We start from the raw sequence: 18,061 nt of genomic DNA, 5'->3' as shown, positions 1-18,061 counted from the left end.
ACCCACTGCAATGTGACTCTGACATATGGGTGATAAACACTGATGTCGAACTATTCACCAAAGTCTCGATTGGTAGATAAGATGGATCAATGCGGGTTTATTTTAAATGGTTCGATGAGCAACAAAACGATTAAAGATCTCCACCTCAGTGAACCGGCAAACACGCAGGAAAGGGAAGCTTTGCTGTTCTCCATTGATGAAAGAAAGCCTCTGATAGGCTTAGCTGGGCTATAGTTCAAAACACACAGATTGAGGTTCAGTGACCGATTTCAGGGACAGACAGCTGCTCTCCATCCCTTTCCCTGTGCCAAAATTAAATTTAGGAACAGAACCTTAGCACAAATTCTTTTTGGGCGCGGGAGCAGCCAGGGTTGCCCTTTGTCTCCCTTACTTTTTTGTCCTGTTCCTAAAACTTTTACTCCTGGCCATTACAGAACGCCCACACATCATGGGGTTTAATTTCAGAACCAATATAAACATATAAAATACCAGCTTTCCCTTCTACATCTCAACTTCCAACACATCAGTTCAGGATGTGTGATCTTCAAGCACATGTATCACATGAATTACTGCAGCAACCCTAATAAACAGGGCCACAGTGTTCACTAATGGCCTCACTGCCAGGGCAGTGCCGGGGAGAAAGTGGGGGAGACATAGATGTGTGTAGGTTCAAGTTTAGAAAATATCACTTCTAATAAACGCCACTCAGTGCAGTAATAAAATCGAATGCACTGAAATGAAATATTACCGCATGTTAAAGAAATACATTTTTTTGAGTTTTGAACAGTTTTTATCATATTTTTACACGAGGTTTGCAGCATGACTTACATGCTGAACATGTTGATGCCTCGGTTCATGTCATGGCTCTGCCTGCCAGACAACGCTGCTGTTTGTAAGCAAAGACACAGTCAGGACTGCATCCCCCATTGCTTATCATTGGCTTTTTGTTTTCGCACCCACATTTCCTTTCTTTCTTTCAGCTAGCTCTCTTGTTAAAGACTACGAGGTTAAAGTACAAGGGTGCATCCCCACCATAACATCACTTTTTTTGACGTTCTGGTGTTGATAACCCCCAGAGGTTAATTTGTAAAATAAAAATTGCCAGGGCTCCCCCAGCTAAATTGACCCCCTCCACCAACCCACCTAATAAAATAATAGTGACAACTTAATTTAAAAAAAAATAAAGTCACTTACCTTTATTGCTTTAGAAAACAATGGTTCTTATGTGGCCAAAAAGGTCCAAAGAAAAGGCAGTGTCATAATTAGGGACAATGCCCTAGAGTCGAGATTGATAATGAATATCTCAGGGAGCGGTAAGTAATATGAACAGGGACATGTAAGTCAAAATAACGTTTGTTATTTATTTTATGAGACTACGCAAGAGAAAATTCAGGTGCTCACATAGGAAAGAGACAACAAGCGTGACGTGATAAGTGGGTGTGACTTTAAAATATAAACATCGCATTAGCAACACATAGAAGAACTCCTCATGAATAAATTATACAAAGTGTACAGAGTTCTTGTTGCAGGGGGTCGATGGCGTTTTGATCTCAGCTATTCACGATCATCTTCAGGACATAGCAATTGTGAGCAAGCTGAATCAAAAACTGGGCAGTGCTGGGGAGCGAGAAATGAAGCTGAGTGCCGTAAGGGGCATGAGACCCTGATACTTAAAGCGGAGGGTTTGGAACTATACCAACTGTGACTGGCGCCCGCCAGTGAAGGTACTTGGAGATGCTCAAGGAGAGGCCGCTTACTCCGGCGTCATCGGAACCAAAACGGATTGGAAACCACAGTGTGGTGCAGCGGGTCAAGGCTGCAATGCGAAGTGCGATTCTTCGGTTGCCGATCATTTTCTAATCAGGACTGCATTAGTAAGCCTGACAGCGAAGAGCTGAACTGTGTGTCCTGCTTCTCCGGAGGGCGTGCTAATTGTGAGAGGCGCGCCCTCCGGAGAAGCAGGACACACAGCTCAGCTCTTTTGGGGCCTCATGTAGGTAGCCAAATACCGGTCGGTAACGGCCGATTTTCGGTAAATATGCCATTACCGACCGGTAGTCAGACAAGTGAGATGTAGGAGTCCAAAAACCACTTTTCGGTAAATATGAGGCGGTAAATACCGAATCATATTTACCGAATCCTAAAATACCGATTCATATTTACCGAATACATATTTAACGAATCGGTAAACATGAAGTGGTAAATATGAAGTGGTAAAACTGAAAATGACATGTAGGAACACTCGGTAATTAAGAAATCCATGAAAATCGGTAAATAAGAGTCGGTAATTAACACGGATTGAAAGCAGGTGGTAACCATCAACAGTGCATATAAGCAATCCCAAAATGCAACAGCGTGGACAACATGGCCGCTCTATATGTCATTGCAAGGCGCCTACGTCTACAGGCAGCAGGTCTGAGGATTTGGAGACGGGAGGAACGCATCTACAGACAGCGCATCACACTCTTCCAGCTGACTGATGCAGAGATACATGAGAGGTACAGGCTACACCCCGAAACCATCATGGACCTGATAAGGGACCTGCACCCACTCCTGGACCAGCCAATAAGAAGGGCGCACGCCATACCACCACATGTGCAGGTGCTCTGCAGCCTACATCTACTGGCATCCGGCAGTTACCAGGGGGTGATAGCTGCGGTGGGCGGTGTATCCCAGAGTTGCCTGTCCCGTTTCTTCAGGAAGTTCCTGGATGCCATGATGCAGAGAATGCACCACTACATCAGCTTCCCAAACACACAGGCTGCACTGCAGAAAACCAAAACAGACTTTTATCACATGGCACAGTTCCCCCATGTCATTGGCTGTATTGATGGCACACACATCCCAATCTGCCCACCATCTGACACTGAGCACATCTACAGGAACAGAAAGTCCAGCCACTCCATCAATGTGCAGGTGATCTGTGATGCAGGGAACATCATCACTGATATTGTTGCGAAGTTTCCTGGGAGCACCCACGACTCTTACATCTTCAGAACAGTGGGATCTACACACGACTGAGTGCCGGAGAATTTGGAGAGGGATACCTGCTAGGTAAGTAACAGTGACGCCCCTTGAAACCTGCAAATCATAGTGTATAGAGGCATGTGACTGATGTTTCCCTTCCTCTCACCTAGGCGACAGTGCATATGCCTGCCGGTCATTCATCCTCACTCCCTTCCCACACCCATCAACCCAGAGTGAGAGACGATACAACGTGGCACATAAAAGAACACGCAATGTGGTGGAGCGCACGTTTGGACTACTGAAGAGCAGGTTCCGCTGCCTCCACAAGAGTGGAGGCGCACGCCAGTACACACCCATCCACTGCTGCAAGATCATTGCCACTTGTGCAATGCTGCACAACCTTGCCACGAAAAAAGGTACAGATGTGGAACTAACATATTTTGAGGACAACGAGGATGAGTCAGGCCAGCCAGAGTGCAACGCAGCTAGAGTGCCAACTGCAATAGATGGGAGAGAGAGACGGGCAGAGATCACATGCAACTATTTCTGAGTAAGTAAGGGGACACAGCCAGTTGTGATAAGTCATGACGTAGTTTTAATGCGGCACCACGCCATGAACACAGGAACAAGCCAATCTGGCAATATACCATATATACAAGGAGTAAGTCCAGGGTTACGTCACCCATTGGGAAGTGGCTAAGCAGGGCTGCATCAATGTTTGCGCATACGCGCTGCAGTGGTGGATGGCACGGCTTGTGCATCCTCACTAGAGCCAACCCCAAGCCGCCTGCTGCTCCTGCGTCCTTCTGGAACAGGGGGTGTGATGCTGCTCCTGCTGCTGGTGTCGATGCTCTCCGCAGCATCCCCTGCAGCAGTTGTCGACGGCTGACTAGTTAATAGCACCCCTAGTGCACTTGTCACCTGCACCATCCCCCGAGACAGGTCGCTGCAGCAGTGTGTCAGGCCCTCCTGCATCGACACAGAGCGCCGGCAGAGTAGAGAAGTGGCAGTTGCCAGACGGTTGAGTGCCCTGGTGGTAGTGTCCCTCCTCTGCCGTTCCCGGCGCCGTGCTTCTATGTCAGCATCTAATTTGCTGCACAATTGCTGGATTGACTGGGACATGTCCCGAATGCCCGCTGCCATAGCGCTGATGTTATTGTCCATGTTGACTAATGTAGTTTTCATGACCCGCATGTGCCTCTGGACTGACATGACTGCCTTTGTTTGCAGGCGCTGTTGTTTCGACATTTGGCCCTCGAGCCCCGAGAAGACACCATGGCTGTCAATGGGTGCTGGTGGACTCTGGACACGCGACCTGCGGCGCCCTCTTGCTCCCGTCTGTGCTGCCTGTGAGGTGTAGGGCACAGTGGCATGGCTCCCTTCCTGGGGCCTGGTGAGTTCTTCAGGGCCCATGCTGTCGTCAGACGAGGTGTCTAAGGCTCGTAGCCTGGCTGCTGGACGCCTCCTCATTCTCACACCTGCAAGTGGAGATGTGGCCGGTGACTCAAACATGAGTGGCGATGCTGGCTCTGGGTGAGGTGATGCTGGCTCTGGGTGAGGTGATGCTGGCTCTGGGTGAGGTGATGCTGGCTCTGGGTGAGGCGAGGCTGCCTGTGTTGGTGGTGCGGCTGCCAGTAGCCCTGCTCCCTGGGCTGAACTTGTGCTGGCCAGAGGTGATATTTGTGGCCGGTGTGCCCTCTCTCCTGCAGCATGCCCTGTCCTGCATGATGTCACATCTGTGGACAGAAATACAACATTGGCTCAGTGTCCCCGAAGGGCTGCATTGCAAGCGTCACAATAAATCATTTCACATTCCAATTTGTCCTCTGCCTCCTTGTGCCTCATGTGTGTGACATGCCTTGTTGCCCTGTGCCATTTACTTCATGGTTGGTGTTTCCCTGACTACATCTCCCAGAATGCATTGCCTGTCTGCACTGACACATGTGGACTGGAGTGGGATTCTCGTTTCACAATGGGGGATGTGGGATAGGGGTAGGGGGGGCTACATTGCTGTGCTTTCGTCTTACCTTGTTGTGTGGCGGCTCTGGCAGAGCTGTCAGCATCCCCAAGACCCACGACGCTCTCATGCTCGATTGTGGCCCCCACCAGCTCCTCAAGTTCGGTGAGGGCAGGTGCCCTGTTGGTTCCACCTCCAGTCTGGCTGGCCTCCTTCTGGATGTCGCCCATCTTCCTCTTGGTTACAATCCTCAGGTCATACCAGCGCTTTTTAAGGACCTCTATGTCCCTGTGGGTCACTCCCACAGCATTCACCTGCGCCTGGATGGCCAGCCAAATGTTGCGCTTTTCAGCCTCAGGCACTTGCAGGGATTGCCTTCCAAACAGCTTCTGGTGCTGCTTCACCACCTCCTCCACCAGCACCTGGAGTTCCTTGGGGCTGAATTTCAGCTTCCTCCTCCTTTCCCCTCCATCTCTCTGAGTCCTCTGGCTGGACATGATGTTCTTTTTCCGCTCGCACAGGCACTGGCTCCCTGCCTCTCCTCTGCACTCCAAGCCTCTCCAGGGTCGGCTGATTATGTACATCTGCCTGGGTGTGGCCACTTCCTGGTTGGGTGGGGTGTGGTTGCACAGGATTAGCTATTTCATCAAGTCATGTGATTTCATTTACCGATTCCGTATACACCGAATCGGTATTTACCGATTCGGTAAATGCCACCTCGGTATTTACCGATTCGGTAAATACCACCTCGGTATTTACCGATTCGGTGATTTCCGATTCATGATTACCGAATGTTACCGATTCGGTAACTGTTACCGAATTTTTACCTACATGTAACTTACCGATTCTTAAATACCGATTCGGTACGGCTCGGTACTTAAGAAACGGTAATATTTATTTACCTACATGAGGCCCTTGGTATGGATGAGGATGGATGAATACCTACTTATCTATGTATCAGCCCTGAAGAAGTCGAGGTGTTACTGACCTATTGACGAAAACTTGGCTGACAAGTTCTATGCTGAATATAATATTTGCTTTTCGTTTGAAAATTTATATTGGATTATTTCTTTTTTGGAATATGAGCTGGCAGTGAAAATCACTATTAGCCCTGTGTGAAGATCTTAAAATATCTGCAAGAGCTGGAAGTGTCCTATCTTCAGAAAAGAAAAAGTTAGCAATATAACATCATTTGTTATTTTTCAGATGCTACTGAAAGCGATAATATGTCTGTAAGAAATACTATATAACTGTACCTGAAAATACAAATGTGTCTTTTAATACCACAAAAAAGTATTGCAAAGCTCTTGCTTCTTGACGTTCAGGACTCACTCTTATAGCTTGATCCCAGCCCTTCCTTTATTTTTACTCTTCTGCACGTTTTATTCATATACTCTTTCGAACGCTTTCTCTAGACCCACTGTTAGAAGTTTCAGAATGTTTGGTTTTCTGCTATAACCCACCGAGCTTCCACTTCAACTTGATTTTAATGTCTCTTTTCACAGCTTTCCGCAGCAACAGCATGGCCTACTGTGTGTTTATTGTAATAGCGTATGTTAATTCAGGCACAATATTTGAATAGTACTCTGCAGAAGAGGTGCAAATTGCAGCTTCTCCCTTCCCTCATGAGTCCCACCACCCACCCTTCCAGACTCCTTTTACTTATAGCCCCTAGTCTTGATCTAGTTTCTTAAAACCTCCTTATCTCCCTGCCTCCACTAGGAACCATCTCTTTTTATTCAAAAACATCACCCCTTCTCCTGCACATCTATGAATATTCACTCATGCAACCTTCACACAGTGGCAATTACAAACTACTAACAGCACTCTCACACTCTTCCAGAGGAATGACAACACTCTCACACTCTTCTAGACGAATGACATCACTCTCATACTCTTCTAAAACTACTGACAGCACACCACTCTTCTGATACTACTGACAGCACATTCACACTCTTTCAATACTACTGACAGCACTCTCACTCTCTTCCAATGCAACTGGCAGCGCGCCACTCTTCTAATACTACTGACAGCACTCTCACACTCTTACATTACTACTGACAGCACTCTCACACTCTTCTGATACTACTGACAACACTCTCACTCTTCTTATACTACTGACAGTGCACCACTCCTCCAATACTGCAGACAGCATTCTCACATTCTTCTGATACTACTTACAGCACTCTCACACTCTTCTGATACTACTTACAGCACTCTTCTAATTCTACTGAAAGCGAGACACTCTTCTGATACTACTGACCGCACATTCACACTCTTTCAATACTACTGACAGCACTCTCACTCTTCCAATGCTACTGACACCGTGCCACTCTTCTAATACTACTGACAGCACTCTCACACTCTTCCAACACTACTGACAGCACTCTCACACTCCTCTGATACTACTGACAGCACTCTCACACTCTTCTTATACTACTGACAGCGTGCCACTCTTTTTATACTGCTGACAGCACTCTCACACTCTTCTAGACGAATGACAACACTCTCATACTGTTCTAAAACTACTGACAGCACACCACTCTTCTGATACTACTGATAGCACATTCACACTCTTTCAATACTACTGACAGCACTCTCACTCTCTTCCAATGCAACTGGCAGCGCACCACTCTTCTAATACTACTGACAGCACTCTCACACTCTTACAATACTACTGACAGCACTCTCACACTCTTCTGATACTACTGACAACACTCTCACACTCTTCTTATACTACTGACAGTGCACCACTCTTCCAATACTGCTGACAGCACTCTCACACTCTTCTGATACTACTTACAGCATTCTCACACTCTTCTAATTCTACTGAAAGTGAGACACTCTTCTGATACTACTGACAGCACATTCACACTCTTTCAATACTACTGACAGCACTCTCACTCTTCCAATGCTACTGATAGCGTGCCACTCTTCTAATACTACTGACAGCACTCTCACACTCTTCCAATACTACTGACAGCACTCTCACACTCTTCTGATACTACTGACAGCAGTCTCACACTCTTCTTATACTACTGACATCGTGCCACTCTTTTTATACTGCTGACAGCACTCTCACACTCTTCTAGACGAATGACAACACTCTCATACTGTTCTAAAACTACTGACAGCACACCACTCTTCTGATACTACTGACAGCACATTCACACTCTTTCAATACTACTGACAGCACTCTCACTCTCTTCCAATGCAACTGGCAGTGCGCCACTCTTCTAATACTACTGACAGCACTCTCACACTCTTACAATACTACTGACAGCACTCTCACACTCTTCTGATACTACTTACAGCACTCTCACACTCTTCTAATTCTACTGAAAGCGAGACACTCTTCTGATACCACTGACAGCACATTCACACTCTTTCAATACTACTGACAGCACTCTCACTCTTCCAATGCTACTGACAGCGTGCCACTCTTCTAATACTACTGACAGCACTCTCACACTCTTCCAATACTACTAACTGCACTCTCACACTCTTCTGATACTACTGACAGCACTCTCACACTCTTCTTATACTACTGACAGCGTGCCACTCTTTTTATACTGCTGACAGCACTCACACTCTTCGGAGACTACTGACAGCACTCCTCATTCTAATGCTACTAACAGCACTCTCATGCTCTTCTGATACTACTGACTGCACCCTTCACTCTTCTAATAATACTGACAGCACTCTCAAACTCTTCTAAGATCACTGAAAGTATGCCACTCTTCTAACACTACTGACAGCACTCACACTCTTCTGACACTACTGACAGCTCTCCTCATTCTAATGCTACTAACAGCACCCTTCACTCTTCTAATAATACTGACAGCACTCTTAAACTCTTCTAAGATCACTGACAGCAATCCACTCTTCTGATACTACTGACAGCACTCACACTCTTCTGAAACTACTGACAGCACCATTCACTCTTCTAATAATAGTGACAGCACTCAACAACACAACGCAGTGAAGCGAGGCAGTCCATGTACTCACATATAGCAAAGTTCATGCTCTACTCAAACACTTGGGCTTTTGTAACTTCAGTGCATGGTTTTCAGTGGCGGTGTGTTACATCTGTCATCTTGTTGTGTTAAGTATAACTTCCCCTGACACTGATTCTTCAGGCTCTTCAATTCTCTAGTGATGCCGTCGCATACAGAATGTCATAGTGCTGTCGACTTGCATTGAGGCACTTGTCTTTCTGTCTGTGTGTTAAAAAGCCTTGGAGTGGGTCCTGAGGCAAGCATGTACTCCTGAATCACACTGCATGACCCAGTGTGTAGTACTTGTATAGCTCTTCCATCCCTGGTGGCACAGAACCCAGCATAATGTACTCAATGGTTAAACACTTATAAGATCCCAAAGGCGAAACCTATTGGGTAAGCCAATGCTTGTTTTCTAAGTTTCAGCTGCGCTGCTGTACTACATGACCAAAACACAGACCTGGCAACTCACACAGTGCCACCGTGTGTCACACGATATCAGGTCCATTCACACGGTCACTCGGTGAGGAGTCGATTTTACATGTTGGGCACACAATGAGCTGGAAACCCCCGCAGAGAGCAGGTTTCCAGCTAATTGGAGGTTTGGCTCAGCCGAAGTCCACCTCAAGGTATGAAACCTAGTGGTGACAGCTACTTAACAGTGGTGGTGGGTGAGTTGCAGGGGTGTTCAGAGGAGGGAATAAAATAAAAAATCACTTTCCTGCATCATAATTTTATGTTTCCTTTTTCACCTGCTCACAGAGGAGTAGAGCGACGCTCCTCCACCTTAGCGGAGGAGCTGCCCCTGATGACCTCTCCCCAGGACATCTGCGGCATCCTCAAAAACTTTGATTTTAGTTTTGGTGGGGGTTGAGGGGAAAGGGGAGGTGTTGTGGGAGGGGTAGAGGCTTGTGGTAGGGAGGGCTAAAGATTCAGAAGTATCTTGGGCACTAAGCCCCGCCTCCTTTATGTCCACGCCTCATCCTCACACGGTGAGAAAAATTCACAAGTTGGCATGTCTGAAAACACATTAGCAAAGCCTACAGTTATCATAGGAGAGTCTTATTGGCATTTCCAATGCTTGTTTTCAGTGTGGGCACGTTGCAGGCAGGACAGGGGGAGGTGCTGCTTGTTTAAGGGCTTTTGATCAATTATTGACTCCGTGTCCAACCTCTGACACCGTAATGCTTTCTCGAAGCTCAATCCATTCCAGGTATTGGACAAGCTAACATCAGGCTGCTCAAACTTCAAACAAAAATTGAGCTGGGGAAGGCGGGCGGGTGGGTTAGTGCCGGTGGAGCCTCGTTATTAACCTCGTCCGACAAATACCACACATAGCCGGACGGCACATCAAAGCCTCGAGGTGGAAGGGCACTCCTGCTGGTCCAGAGCTGCGTCACTGCCCGTGAACACTCCCCTTCCCCACTCTGCCCTTGAAGCCACGGGCTCCCTCTGCAGAACAAGGCCATACATTGATGACCAAAGACGCACGTGCGCGCGCGCGGGAAGGAGTCACGTTTGCGTGCACGTGTTTTACCTGCAAGGATGTGTTTAAGTACAAGTGCGTCCATGCATCTGTTTATTTACTCATCTCTTTCATGTTTAATCATTCAGTGCTTAATTTGGGAATGAAAGAATGCCCGTACCCAAAGCTCAGCTGGTAATCTTCAATCCACTACCAGCCACTCCCCGCCCCCCCCCCTTCTCTCGCTCTTGTAGGTTCCTGCTTTCTGTTACTGACGGCTTCGCGTTCTTTCCAATCTGTGTTTTCCCTACTCTTGCACTCAGAAAATATCTGATATGGATAAAATAAGTGCCAGTCCCCAAAAATAAGTTTTGGTGCCCCCCTCCCCACCCACCAGCAACCATCGGCTCAAATTAAGCACTGTGTTTAATCATAGGGTTTACATCGGAACAACACCATGTAAGTGAAGAAATGAACCCAGATAAAAGAAGCATCAATCTCATGCATGCCAAATTACATGTATGTGCATCCCAGAGGTGGAAGTGTACTAAAAAAAATGTGAAGTATCTGAGTGAGTTGAGGGCAGGGTCAGTGAGAGTGGGGCAGGGTCAGTGAGATGAGGGCAGGGTCAGTGAGATGAGGGCAGGGTCAGTGAGAGTGCGGCAGGGTCAGTGAGATGAGGGCAGGGTCAGTGAGAGTGGGGCAGGGTCAGTGAGAGTGGGGCAGGGATCAAAGGTGCAGCTAAAAAGAATACAATAATCTGTAACTATTGTTGGTCTTTCACTACCAGGTAACATCATATAAAATAATAAACACCTTTTTTTTAAAATGCTTTTAATACATCAGTCCAAGAAAGGTAAATTCAATTACAAGAAATACACACTCCTGAACGCCTAAGGCAAATTCAAAGACATTTTTCTCCCCCAATCCATTTATGTGAAACCGTTCTCTGAACCCCCGTTCCCCCAAGCCAATGAAATCTCTACAGTTGTTTCTTGTACAAATAAAATGTCAAACTAATGCAAGAAAAACCAGTTCTTGATTACAATCACTCTTAAAAATCAAGACTCTCAAAAAGGCTTGGCAGAAAATTATGGCCATCATAAAAGCTTACGGGTGGTGCCAACCATTTTACCAACCACGGTTCCTCCCCGTACCAACTTGCCGGAAATGACGTGTTGTTGCTTTGAGGGATAAGGTTTGGAATAATCACCGTGTGCGGATCTTATGAGTATGCGTGCTGCACAGAGGATGTAAACGCGTGGTAATAGCAAGTGGAAGCGAGTGGTGCTTAATTAATAACATATATTGATTAGTGGGATGTCTGCTTAGAATTCTGTGTTAATTAGATAGTAATAACATAATTTGCGGTATCTCTTCAAAGATTGCGCTGTTGTGAGAGGGGTAACTCCTGACTGCAACCCTCGTTATGAGATACTTGTAACTTATAATTATGGTTCCCAGTTTTCCGTTTTTACTGATTTTTACAGATAAATACAGACAGAAAACTATTCATTTTCCTGTCTGTATTTATTATGAAATACAGAAAAATACAGAAAATAGGCCATCTTTGGATGATTTTTTCTACTGTCAGTCATGAGTGCCAGGTCAGTAGGTGTACAGATTGAGGGGTGGGAGAGATGAAAAAAGATAATAGAATTCCTAATTAAGCTTAATTAAGTGCAGATCTACAGTTATTGATGCTATTCTGCAATGCAGGTGTTTTCAGATAACACTATTGCGCTGTATACTGCTAAACCCTTTTGGACAGTCAAATGTGAGTATATATTTATCAGTTAAATACATGTGGAAAAATATACATTGCAGCTTCATTTATAAAGAAAACACAAAATAAAAATGGATAAATACTGAAAAACTGAGCAAAAAATAAATTTGGATAAATACAGACGGAAATGTTTAAAAAATAAATACCATAAAACCAGGAGCCCTACTCATAATGCAGTAATACTACACCGAGTGTTGATATTACCCCAGAGTACAGGCACACTATCACTGTAACATTAAGGGGTATATTCACAAGAACGTGTAATAACTACCGCAAGAGTAGCTTAACGCAACTCTCAACATCGCAGCCTATCGTGGGAAAATTACGCCGTGTCAACCAAGTATTCACAATGCGGCGGTAGCATGCGATAGTCACCAGATAACGCGTCAAATGTCGGCGTTAAAATAAAACCCATACCGCAAAAATGCGAAACGCAAATGCAAAAAATCATGCGATGAGGCCAATCGCAGTACAAAAATTAGCGAAAACCAGCCACAGGCCTGCAAATCCCACGCGGCTGGCAGTAAAATGCACTATAAAAGGAAAAAAAACCCACCAAAACCAATTCAAACTGCGTAGCACCATCAATGCACCTGGACCGAGTGCAGAGGACAAGCCAAACTCCACAAGGCCCACGGAGGACCAGCATGGAAACCCGTGTTCAGGGGAAAGGTAAGGAGAAGAGGAAGAGGAAGACGGGGTTCAGTCCGCAGGAAGACCGGATCATCGTCTCGGAGGTGAAAGAACACCATCAACAACTGTTTGGCACCCCCACTGCGGCACTGGCAACCCAAACGGAAATATGGCGGGCCATCGTCACCAACGTCAATACAGTCGGAGTGTCCAGGAGGTCAATGGAGGAGGTCAAGATGCGCTGGCATGATGTGAAAAGGCAGACAAAACAGAAACTCGCCGCCAACAGCAAGGCAGCAACGGCGACTGGAGATGGGAGTCCTGCGACACAGGAGTAGTTGGATGAGCTGGAGGAAATGATGGCCACAGTCAGCAGTGTGGAGATGGTGGCAGGATTTGGGGGCCCGAACACAGCTCGATACGACCTGACCCAACAACAACAGGGTAAGTGACGACCAGGGACTGAGGGGACGGGGGAGATGGGCACAATGGCACACATCCACAATTATGTATAGCACACTGCACACCCACAATGATCGCGGAACATGTCCCTGATAGCCATGGCACACTGCAGCTCAGATAGAAACACCAAGTAGGCCCCTGTCCACAATGTGCACAATGGGCCCCCCTCCCTATCACCAATATCACAACCTACCCATGCACATGTGCTGAATCCACCAAAGCAGCTGCTCTGTGAGCCACACTGACTATGCAAGTGACACTTCATGCCCAATAGCATGGCAGCAGCCAAAAAGCATGACATGGCCCACAAATCGACATGGAGGTGGCCCAGTGCGGATCACATCCGTAAAGGAGCAGGTCACACCCTGACATATCCATGTGCACCCACAACCCATGCCGTACAATACACGGAGCAGACGAACAATGCACCAGGCCACAAAATCTGTCCCAGAACACATATGACCCAAGTCAAAAACTATTCAGCCCCCGAAAAGAACACAATTCAAAGGCACCCCACCTCAAAGGGAGAAGGGTACATGAAATCAGTGCTGCAGGGGCAACTCCCCCACAATGCAGCACACACACATAGCAATCACAGAACATCAGCAATGACAGCAATGTGGTACAAAGTGCAACACCAACTGCTCGTGCGTATTAACTGTCCACTCACATCTGGCATTGCCTGACACTGTGCGATGATAATGTACGGGTACTACCACACATCCGTCATGTAGTCGAAAAACACACTGACTGCCATCAAATAGCCAGCTCCACCAAAACAGTCACAATGTACATTGGCATGCAGTCTGAATGTAAACATCTTCAAATCTTCAACATACATGTGAAACTCTGTTAACCTGCATCTCCCCTTTATATTGTAGAAGGACAAGCAACACCTCCTGCAGAGCACACCACACCTCTCATCATTGATGATGAAGAGGACAACCTGCACATATGTCAAGACACCCTCCAACGGATAATGGACAGCCTCGCGACCCCAGCCCCAGAAGCAGGGCAGGCCAGCTGCCTCGAGGTGACCCCACCACCTGCACAGATCACACAGCAGGAAACACACACCACCACGGCTGTCTCCCAGGATCCCACCACAGACCTTGGCTGACCATGGTCCTCTTCCGGAAAGCCCAACGTCTCTGCCAGGGCGGCGCCTCTCACCACGCCACGAGGCCGATGCCTTCCTCGTGAAAGGAGTTGCCTGCGATCCTGTGCGCCTGCCGTACCCTGGCCCGCTGGACCTTGAACTCGTCAGGCCCACCCCTGGGCTGCCAGGCCACACTGATCACCTGCCGCCACCGGCATGTGTCAAGGAGGGCTCACTACGTGCCTGCGCAAGCTCCAAGCCAGAGGCCCGCGACCATGGCAGCCTCACAGACCATCACGGCCTCCGTGACACAGGCCCGCTTCAGACCTTTCTCGTCGACATACCCTACTGCCGCCTCCGGTCTACACTACAGTCAAGTAGGTCACACATGTGGAACTGAGTCTTGATTACACCATGGCAGTGAACATTATTTAAGGCAGAGTCCATGTCACTATACTCCCTTCAATGTGGTGCCACCAAGTCTATGCATAGCATTGCAACCACACGTGTCTGTGGGCCAACGCTGCGTAAGAGTAGGCGACAGAATTGGAACTCAACATCGATTATTCAAAGGCAGAAACATATAATCGCACGCAAGGCAAGGCGTAAGTGGACGACGCGTTGCAGTCCGGAGGGAATAAGATCATCGTTACGGAGGTGATCGAACACTACCGACAACTGCTCTGGTGTCACTAGCTCTGTGCATCGCGAGCTAACGACAGGTGGGTGTGGGCCACTGCTGACCGCTGCCTCCGGCCTACACTGCAAGCCAGTAGGTCATGGAGTCTTGATTTAGCGATGGTGGAGTTCATATCAGTGTACCGGCATCATCGCAGACTGCATTCCCTCTCAGCACTGGTGCCACTAAGTCGGTTCCCCTTGAGATATTGGATGGCCTCTGAGGCGCTGGACCTTTGGGTCATCAACGCCATGTATCTGTGGCCCTGCGCTGTCCGCTGCCTCCGGCCTCAACTGCGGTCCACCTGGGTCACACAGCAAATCGAGTCCTGACTGGCCCGGACGTCGCATCTCCGCAGGAGGCACACGCCACCACCGGCAGGACCACCTCCAACCGCCATCTGCCAGAGTCAAAATGGTGGTCCTGACAGACTTACAGAGTTGCTCACATCTGTCGTGGATGCCATCATCAGACTGACACCCTGCTCGGCACTCTAGGTGCCACTGACTCAGTTCTCTGCAAGCCATTGTCCGTTACTTATTGAGTTTTGTGCTGTGGAGAGGTTGCGCAGCAATATCACCACAGCAGTGTGGGAGTCCTGGGACATTGATGAGGAAGATGATGCAGGTGTAACACACCCCATTGCATCTGCATAAGGAATATCTCGAAGGGACACAATCCGAGACTTTTTCTTCACATGGGCGCGCTCAGCTGTAGTGGCCGGACCTGAGTGCGCTGCAACTCACGCACACTTCTGTTTGCTCATTGTGTGCACTCTGGACTTGCTCAGGCTACCTCCCTGATGCTTCACAGTTGTCCCTGTGATGCTGGTGTTGTCTGTTTCCGTATTCATTGTGTTAACTGTTATATTTGTTGCCAGCACCAACAACTCCCTGAGGGCTGGCTTGCACCCACCCCACACACATCCAGCACAGGCATCACTGTAAATGTGGCCCTGCCAATAAAGGGGCCGGGAGCATGTGCCCGTAGCCAGTTCAACATCATGTCTGCATGTGTCCCTGTGGTCTTGTTGTATGCATGGAGGCTCAGGGCCCTGCGACATTACCCTGTGCTGTGTACAGCGGATGCAGGCATGTCACCGCAGGCATCGGGTTTGAGCTTGGAGATGTAGGTTTGTCGTCACCCACTCAATTCGTAAGGGGAGTGGCCTGGGCCGTCGTACGCAGGGCCAATGTGGGTGTGTGACTGTTATGTGTGTTCCCCTGGGCGTGGTTGTGTACTGTGAATGTGCATCTGCATGTGTCCCTATGGCAGTGTGTGTCTCCTTTGTGGGGTGTAGGTGGTCCCTGAAGGGTAATGAACACCAACGTATGTGATGTAGTTCACCTTCCATGGGTTTGGACCCCACCCACACATGTTGGGCTACCTCCTTTTGGCGTGCTGACACATGGCATTGGGGTGCCATGTGTGGGTGGGTGAAGTGTTGTGAGCCAGCTGTGCTTGCGGGTGCTTTCTGCTGTGTGGTCTGTTGCAGGCTCTGTGTTCTCCTCTAAGTAGCTTGGTTGTCCGGGTCCTGGTGGTGGGTTACGTGGGATGTCCATGGGCTGTTGTAGGGCATCTGTGTCGAAGGTGTGGTGGTCCTCTCCTGCATCACAGAAGTGTTGTCTTCTGTGCTCTGCTGGAGGTGCTGTGTGCCCTTCTGCAATGTGAAGGGGAGATGCATGTTGACATTGTGTTGACATGTATGTTGGCACATTGTTCTGGGTTACATGCAGACTGTATGACAATGTACATTGTGACTGTTTGGGAGGTGCTGACTGCTGCTGCGGGCCAGTGTACATTTGGACTACATGACGGATGTGAGGTCGTACGCGTACATTTCCATTTCACGATTTCCTGCTCTGTCAGATGCAGTAGGCATGTTTCTGTGCATGTGCGGAGCCAGTTGTGTCCTCTGTTCTGCAGTGTCGGCTTTGCAAATTGTACCACGTTGTCATCAATGTGGGTGTGCTGTTCTTGCTATGTGTGTGTGCTGCAGTGTGCCAAGGGGATGAGGGACATGATCCACGGTAGTTGTGGGTGTGCAGTGTGCTACACCTCATTGTGCATGTGTGCCATTGTGCCCATCTCCCCCCCAGTCCCTGGTCGTTACTCACCCTGTTGAATGTTGATGTTGTGTCAGGTCCTCTCTAGCTGTGTCCGTACTCCCTACTCTTTGCACCTTCTCCACACTGATGACTGTTGCCTCGGTTTCCTCCAGCTCGGACTGCCACCTCCTGTCGCTGTTGCAGCCTTCCTGTTGACAGCGGGTTTGTGCCTGGTTTAAGTTGTCACATCATGCCAGCGCCTCTTGGCCCCCTCGATTGGCCTCCTCGGCACTCCGACTGCATTCCAGGTGGTCGACTTTTGGGTCAGTTGCAGGTAGTGTTCTGTCACCTCCGTGATGCTGATCTGGTTTTGCTGCGGATGGCACCCCGTCTTCCTCTCCCTCTTCTCCTCGGCCATCCCCGTCCCCGTTGTTCCTTGCTGGTGGTCTGTGGGGGTTGCGTGGTTTGCGTTGGCCTCTGCGCTGGTTCAGGGTGCATTCACATTGCTACATGCTTTGGCTTGTTTCTGGTGCGTTGTTTCTGTGGTTTATATGGTGCATTCTCCCGTCAGACGCGTGGGATTTGCAAGCCTGTGGCAGGTTTTCGCTACTTTTTGTACCGCAATTGGCCTCATCGCATTATTTTTAGGATTCGCGTTTCACATTTGGCGTCGTGGCGTGATTTTTACGCTGACATTTGACGCGTTATCTGGTGACTATTGCATGGTACCGCCGCATTGTGAATACTTGGTTGGCACGGCAAAAGTTTCCCGCGATAGGCTGCGATATTGAGAGTTGCGTTAGGCTACTCTTGCGGTAGTTATCACGTGTCAAATTCATTGTCCAAGCAGACTATTTCTGTTAAGGAAAATCTGTGCACACCAATCGAAGTCTGAGAAGTATATTAACATAAAGCAAATTTCTGTATCAGAGATTTAGTCAGACATTGAGTCCCTGTGAGATGTGGC

The sequence above is a fragment of the Triturus cristatus genome, chromosome 11 (assembly GCF_964204655.1).
Source record: "Triturus cristatus chromosome 11, aTriCri1.1, whole genome shotgun sequence".
In the NCBI taxonomy this organism is placed as follows: Eukaryota; Metazoa; Chordata; class Amphibia; order Caudata; family Salamandridae; genus Triturus; species Triturus cristatus.
This window is presented reverse-complemented; position numbering follows the sequence as displayed.